Source organism: Lepus europaeus, chromosome 11, assembly GCF_033115175.1.
Source record: "Lepus europaeus isolate LE1 chromosome 11, mLepTim1.pri, whole genome shotgun sequence".
NCBI lineage: Eukaryota > Metazoa > Chordata > Mammalia > Lagomorpha > Leporidae > Lepus > Lepus europaeus.
In genome coordinates, this window is record NC_084837.1 from 32324916 (window position 1) to 32332228 (window position 7313).

The following is a 7313-nucleotide window of genomic DNA, read 5'->3' on the forward strand; positions in this document are numbered from 1 at the left end:
ATGGGAAGGAAGAAGGAACTAAATACCATCATGTTCTTACAAGTGTATCTAAATCACATTGAATCTCTGAAAAACAAATTCAAAATTAAAATTAAAATTAAAAAATAATAAAAGACAATGGAGGATTGTAGTTGATAATAAATTATAATGTATTTGATACATGGGTGAAAGGGAGGTGATCAAAAGCTCTGACACATGAGGTGATGTTGGGGAGATGAAGCTGTTCATTGTCCTCATTTGATCAACACACATCGCATGTTCACACATGTATTGCGGTGCACATTGTATCCCAGAGTCATGTTATTTTACTTGTATTAATCAAAAAAGATTTTTAAATTGCATAAGGATATGAACATATGAACTATCTTATGTGATCAATCACTTTATATTCATGTAATGAAGATCACCTGTACTGTACAAAAAATACAATAAAACAACAACAGAAAGCATATAAAGCAAAATAAAGTTCTTTTAAACTTGAAAATAAATAGATAAATAAAATTACCCTCAATGACACACATTGACATAATCCCCTCTCCATGAGTATAATAGGACCTGTGAAATTGATGGGATTTTATTCTCGTTGGAGTGTATTATAAGTCAAAAGTGAAGGGATTTTGCAGATTGTAATTAAGGGCTGTAATTAGTTGCCTGAGTTAAAAGAAGTATACTTGAGTTAATAGAATTTTATTCTGTGGGGCCAGACTCAATCAAATGAACCATTAAAGCAGCAGCAGACAATCTCTTGTTGGCTTAGAAGCAAACCATGGTGTTGTTTGGACAGCCACACAGCAAGGATCTGCAGACATTCTACGGGGTCTGAAGGCCTCAGTCCTCCAACTGTAAGGACCCAAATTCTGCGGCCAACTAGTGACTGTGGAAGAGGAACTAGCCTCAGATGAGGCTGCCTCTCTGTCATCAACTGCACTGCAGCCCTGCGAGATCCTGAGAAGCCCATGGATACTGAGAGATAAACTGCTAAATTGGTGGCAATGTGTTATAGAACAATTGAAAAAAAAAAACTCACTATACGTTTTTTAATTTTTTTAATTATTTATTTATTTGAAAGAGTTACACACAGAGAGAGGAAGAGGCAGAGAGAGAAAAAGAGAAGAAGAAGAGAGAGAGAGATCCGCTGGTTCTCTCCCCAAAGCCAGGAGCCAGAAGCTTTTCCTGGGTTTCTTACATGGGTGCAGGGGCCCAAGGACTTGGACCAGCTTCTACTGCTTTCCCAGGCCATAGCAGCCGGGACTTGAACCGGCACCCATATGGGATGCAGCACTGCAGGTGGAGGCATACCTGCTAAGCCACAGCGCCACCCCCCCCCACACACACACACTATACATTTAAAAGAAAATAGAAATAAAGCCATCCACCTTAAAATATAGTTCTCATAACCACTCATAAAGTAGATATTTTCTTCATCCATAATTTATAAAGAAACTAAGTTTCATGAAGGTTAAATACTTTGCTAAGCATCACTAAGATAGTTAGTGGAGGCTGTGAGTTTCTAATGAAGTTTTAATTTTACTCATTTCATTTCTGAATTTATTATAAAAAGTTGCTTATATGTCTGTGTTCTTCACCACATTCCAAGTCTCGTAATATCAGATCCCTTATCTTCGATCAGCCCCGTATGTCCACAACACACATACCTCATAGCTTAGCTTTCCCGAATAAAAGACAAGCTTACCATCATGATGTCTACAGTCACAGAGAGAATTTAAATGATGCCTCATTTTAACTGATATTAGGAATTTAAAATTTTATATTGGTAATGACAGATAATTTTGGAGTCAGGCTTTTTGTGAGTACCTGGAAGAATGATTTATTTTAGTTAAAAGAGCGCTAGACTGCTGCACAACCTAGATTTAAATTCTCTCCGTATCGCTGTTATTCATCACCTTAAGAACATTACTCCACATCCTAAACTCCAGTTTCCTTCCTTAACATGAGAATAATAATACTTTCCACAATAATATATTTAAAAAATTAAAGTTTAAAATGTGAAAAAAAATATCCAGCATGGATACTAACATACACAAGGAATTAATGCAATTTCCACACCTTATTCATGCCTGAAGTGTGACACGTGAAATTGCAAATATGGTTTTGTTTTTATAGGAAATACACGATCACTTCCTCTTGTTGTTCAAGTATAACTTCCTTTTTTGATACCAGTAACATTTTAATTCTTTTTACTTATGCTAAAAACATTAATTTTTAATATAACAGGTACACTAATGTTTTAAAAATGATTTTTCAAAAAGATGACTGCCTGTTTGCCCTCAGGAAACATGGAACACAGAGATAGCAGGAAATTGTTGCTCTCTTGAGAGTTATAGAAAAAATTTTCAAAAGAAAACTGTAGCAAAACAATAACTTGTCAACATTTTTATTTATTTTATAGACCAAATATAAGAAGTTGCTATTCTTTAAAACTGACATAATGTATATACTCTGTTCTTCAATTATGAGTTTATAACTTCTCATTACTATTGCTTTTTCAAAATAAGTGTAAGAATTATACTTCAAAGAAAACCCCCAAATACAATGTCTCTTATCTATATTTTAGGGTTGTCAACCATGAAATCACTATGGAACCAGAGGTATATAAGTAGAGGTAAAATATATTATATGTTAATTACTTTGGAGATATACTTAGAATAGGCATCATATTATTTAGCTATTACAGAATTATATATTTTGCTACAGAGATCCTTAATATGTACATTTCAACAAATTTCTAATTTAATAACTCTTTTTTTATTTTATTCTTTTAAATTTTATTGAAGATATTCAAATTTCATGTATTTCATATATATGGAATTAGGAACATAGTGATAATTCTCACCCTACCCTCCATCCCATCCATGCTTCCACCCTCCTTCCTCCTCCTGCTCCTATTCTCATTCTTAATTTTTTTTAACTTTTATTTAATGAATATAAATTTCCAGTATACAGCTTATGGATTACAATGGCTTCCCCTTCCCACACTTTCCCTCCCACCCGCAACCCTCCCCTCTCCCGCTCCCTCTCCCCTTCCATTTGCATCAAGATTCATTTTCAATTCTCTTTATATACAGAAGATCAATTTAGTATACATTAAGTAAAGATTTCAACAGTTTGCACTCACATAGAAACACAAAGTGCCAAATACTGTTTGAGTACTAGTTATAGCATTAATGTACAGTACATTAATGTACATTAATGTACAGTACATTAAGGACAGAGATCCCACATCAGGAGCAAGCGCACAGTGGCTCCTGTTGTTGACCCAACAAATTGACACTCTAGTTTATGGCACCAGTAACCACGCTAGGCTGTCGTCATGAGTTGCCAAGGCTATGGAAGCCTTCCAAGTTTGCCGACTCTGATCATATTTAGACAAGGTCATAAAAGACAGGGTGAGGATAGTAACCAATGATCCTAAGAGTGGCATTTACCAGGTCTGAACAATTATACAGCATTAAGTGGGGAAGAGGACCATCAGTACACACAGGTTGGGAGTAGAGCCATTGGTGGTAGAGTAGAGGTTATGATTACAAAGGAATGAGGCCCAAGTGCACTAGACAGGGTCTAGAACAAAGGACAGAGTCATTATTAGAGGAGCTAAGAAAGGTGCTGTCTAAGCTACAATTAAGTTTTCTGATTGAGAGGCAAATAGAACCTGATAGAAGGGGCTTGATAATAATCTGTTGGGCTTTAGGCCTTGTAAGTTAAGAGGCCCAGACCTATCTATCTCTTCACATGTGGTACATCCTAAGGGAGGTGTGAACCTCCTAGGGGAAGGCACTCTGTTGACTTTCATTACTTGGCTGGCCTGGGAGGAGAGCTGGCCAGGTAAAGGATAACTCTTAAACAGAATGTCATTGTTACTGTTATAATTCATTATGAAGAACTCAATATCTAAAAATTTCTTTTTTTTAAAAGCTTTATTTATTTTACTTGAAAGTCAGAGAAACACAGAGAGAGAAAGAGAGGCAGAGAGAGAGAGAAGTCTTCCATCTGCTGATTCACTCCCCAATTGGCTGCAATGGCTGGAGCTGCACCCATCCGAAGCCGGATGCCATGAGCTTCCTAGGGTCTCCCACACGGGGAAGGGGCCCAAGGGTTTGGGCCATCTTCTACTGCTTTCTCAGGCCATAGCAGAGAGCAGGATTGGAAGTGGAGAGCCAGGACAGGAACCAGTGTCCAACCGGGATGCCGGCACTGCAGGTGGCGGCTTTACCCGCTATGCCACAGCACAGGCCCCTAAAAAATTCCAAAAGGCAGACAATATAAAGCACAATATGATTCGCTTATGAGACAGGTCACTTAACCCTGTCTTCTGATCACAGATTGCACTGCACCCTTGACTGACTGACCTCACTGTTAGGTGTTAAAAGCAAATGTTTTTGCAGTTTTACTTGTGTGAGATCAAAATCACACCCATTATGTATTATTTTCTCTTCTGGATATCTCTAGACAGCTTCTTAAACTGAAATAACTTGAATGACAAAGTCAAAAGTTAAACACAAGAGTCAGCCTGTCTTTAGGATTTTAATGCTTTCTGTTATAGCACAAATTAATCTGCTTAACAAGATATCAAGAGGAGCATTAGTTTAATACCTACTAAACCCAATTACCCTGTCTGAATTTGCATGTCTCTTCTCTAATCTCTACAGTAATACTGTATGTTAAAAGCGACGTTCCTTTTACCAAAGAGTAATTCCAGATTTGTTTCTGGTTGAAGGATATTTCCAAATCAACATTTCAAGAAGTTGGATTTTGAGATTCAAGAGATAAAATGTCAAAAAAGTGTGTTTCAATGCAGATTAGTAAAAACATAATAATTAGGATTCAAAGGGCCTCCAGGAAAAGATAATTAGCACAAATTTAGAGACAGTCATACTGAAAGATCAGGTGAATGGAAGATAGTTATTCTATAAAGATCTCATTTGCCTATGTCTATCAAAGTAGAAAAGTGACTGTCCTTGTTGTAGCCTGGTTTCATATGTACACATTTAAGTTAAATTTAAGAAGTGGGGCATTAAAATGTCTGTGAAAAATGGAACTACAAGGTAGGGTGGATTTACCATGATCCTTCAGAAGCTGCTTTCTATATAGAATTAGCTCAAGATGAAATTGTATTGAAATCATCGAAGTTAGAGAGAATAATATATACAATACACACGTGTTTGGATTTAACTATCTTTCCTACTTTTAAAGATCCCATACATTTTTTTAAATTTTTTTTTTTGACAGGCAGAGTGGACAGTGAGAGAGAGAAAGGTCTTCCTTTACCTTTGGTTCACCCTCCAATGGCTTCTGCGGCCGGCGTGCTGCGGCCGGCACACCCCACTGATCTGAAGCTAGGAGCCAGGTGCTTCTCCTGGTCTCCCATGGGGTGCAGGGCCCAAGGACTTGGGCCATCCTCCACTGCACTCCCGGGCCACAGCAGAGAGCTTGACTGGAAGAGGAGCAACCGGGACAGGATCCGGTGCCCCGAACGGGACTAGAACGCTGTGTGCTGGCACCGCAGGCAGAGGATTAGCCTATTGAGCCATGGCGCCAGCCAGATCCCATACATTTTTTTAAAATGTGCAGTAACTAAATCAAGCAGTGAAGTGTTCATGTTTACAATTATAAAATGTCTATGCATTTATAATATCTATTATTAACATTTCTAAGAGTGCAATAAAATACAATGGGGAACAATATGTTACAAAATCACTCTTGCGGGTGCCGTCCCACAATACCAGGCTGGAGGGCGGGTAGGCGGTGTGTATCCGGGCTGTGAGGTGCTGGGAGCCTCGGCGGACCTTGCTGCCCCTGTCTCTTTCACGCGCTAGGAAGCCATGCCGAGGGGTGGAAAATGGCAGAGCTGCAGATGTTACTAGAGGAGGAGAGCCCGTCTGGCAAGAGGGCGCTGATAGAGAGTTACCAGAACCTGACCCGGGTGGCGGACTACTGTGAAAACAACTACATACAGGTTACAGACAAGAGAAAAGCTTTGGAAGAGACCAAAGCCTACACAACCCAATCTCTAGCTAGTGTTGCTTATCAGATAAATGCACTGGCCAACAATGTACTCCAATTGCTGGACATTCAAGCCTCCCAGCTTCGGAGAATGGAGTCTTCCATTAATCATATCTCACAGACTGTGGATATTCATAAAGAGAAAGTGGCTCGAAGAGAGATTGGTATTTTGACAACCAATAAGAATACATCCAGAACTCACAAAATAATAGCACCTGCAAATATGGAGCGCCCTGTAAGGTAAATTCGGAAACCTATTGACTACACAGTTTTGGATGATGTGGGCCATGGTGTCAAGCATGGACATAACCAGCCTGCAAGAACTGGCACATTGTCGAGAACAAATCCTCCTACTCAGAAACCACCAAGTCCTCCCATGTCAGGCCGGGGAACGTTGGGACGGAATACTCCGTATAAAACCCTGGAACCTGTTAAACCCCCAACAGTTCCTAATGACTACATGACAAGTCCTGCTAGGCTTGGAAGTCAACACAGTCCAGGCCGGACAGCTTCTTTAAATCAGAGACCAAGAACACACAGTGGAAGTAGTGGAGGAAGTGGAAGTCGAGAAAACAGTGGAAGTAGTAGTATTGGCATTCCCATTGCTGTGCCTACACCATCGCCACCGACAGTTGGACCAGTTGCTGATAGTCCAACTCCGCCGCCACCACCTCCGCCGGATGACGTTCCCATGTTTGATGACTCTCCGCCTCCACCACCACCACCTCCAGTGGACCATGAAGACGAGGAGGCTGCAGTGGTCCAGTATAACGATCCATATGCAGATGGGGATCCTGCTTGGGCCCCCAAGAATTATATTGAGAAAGTTGTTGCTATATATGATTATACAAAAGACAAGGATGATGAGCTGTCCTTCATGGAGGGTGCAATCATTTATGTTATAAAGAAGAATGATGATGGCTGGTATGAAGGAGTCTGCAATCGAGTGACTGGTCTCTTCCCTGGGAACTATGTTGAATCAATCATGCGCTATACTGATTAGATTTTTGCTTTTAAAGTAGGATCTTCATACTGTGGGACTATTACGATTAACAGAATTGTCTTAATATGTTTTAAAATGTGCCCATATTTTCAGGACATGCTGTTTTATTGGTATAATTGAATGTCTACCTACAAACATAAATCACTGATGCAGTTTGTGTATTGTTAAACAGCAACTTATACAAGAGGCGGTCCCTGATTATGCTTATGTACTTACTTACACAATGTTAACTCTATGACCAGCCTAAATATTTTGGGGAAGCGGGGTATAATATTTAATGAATTATATG

At 39.4% G+C, this 7313-nt stretch overlaps 1 pseudogene; it reads left to right on the forward strand.

Annotated features, from left to right (window-relative positions):
* Positions 1–5857: 5857 nt before the first annotated feature.
* LOC133769882 (abl interactor 1-like) lies at positions 5858–7024 on the forward strand (annotated as a pseudogene).
* The last annotated feature ends 289 nt before the right edge of the window (positions 7025–7313 follow it).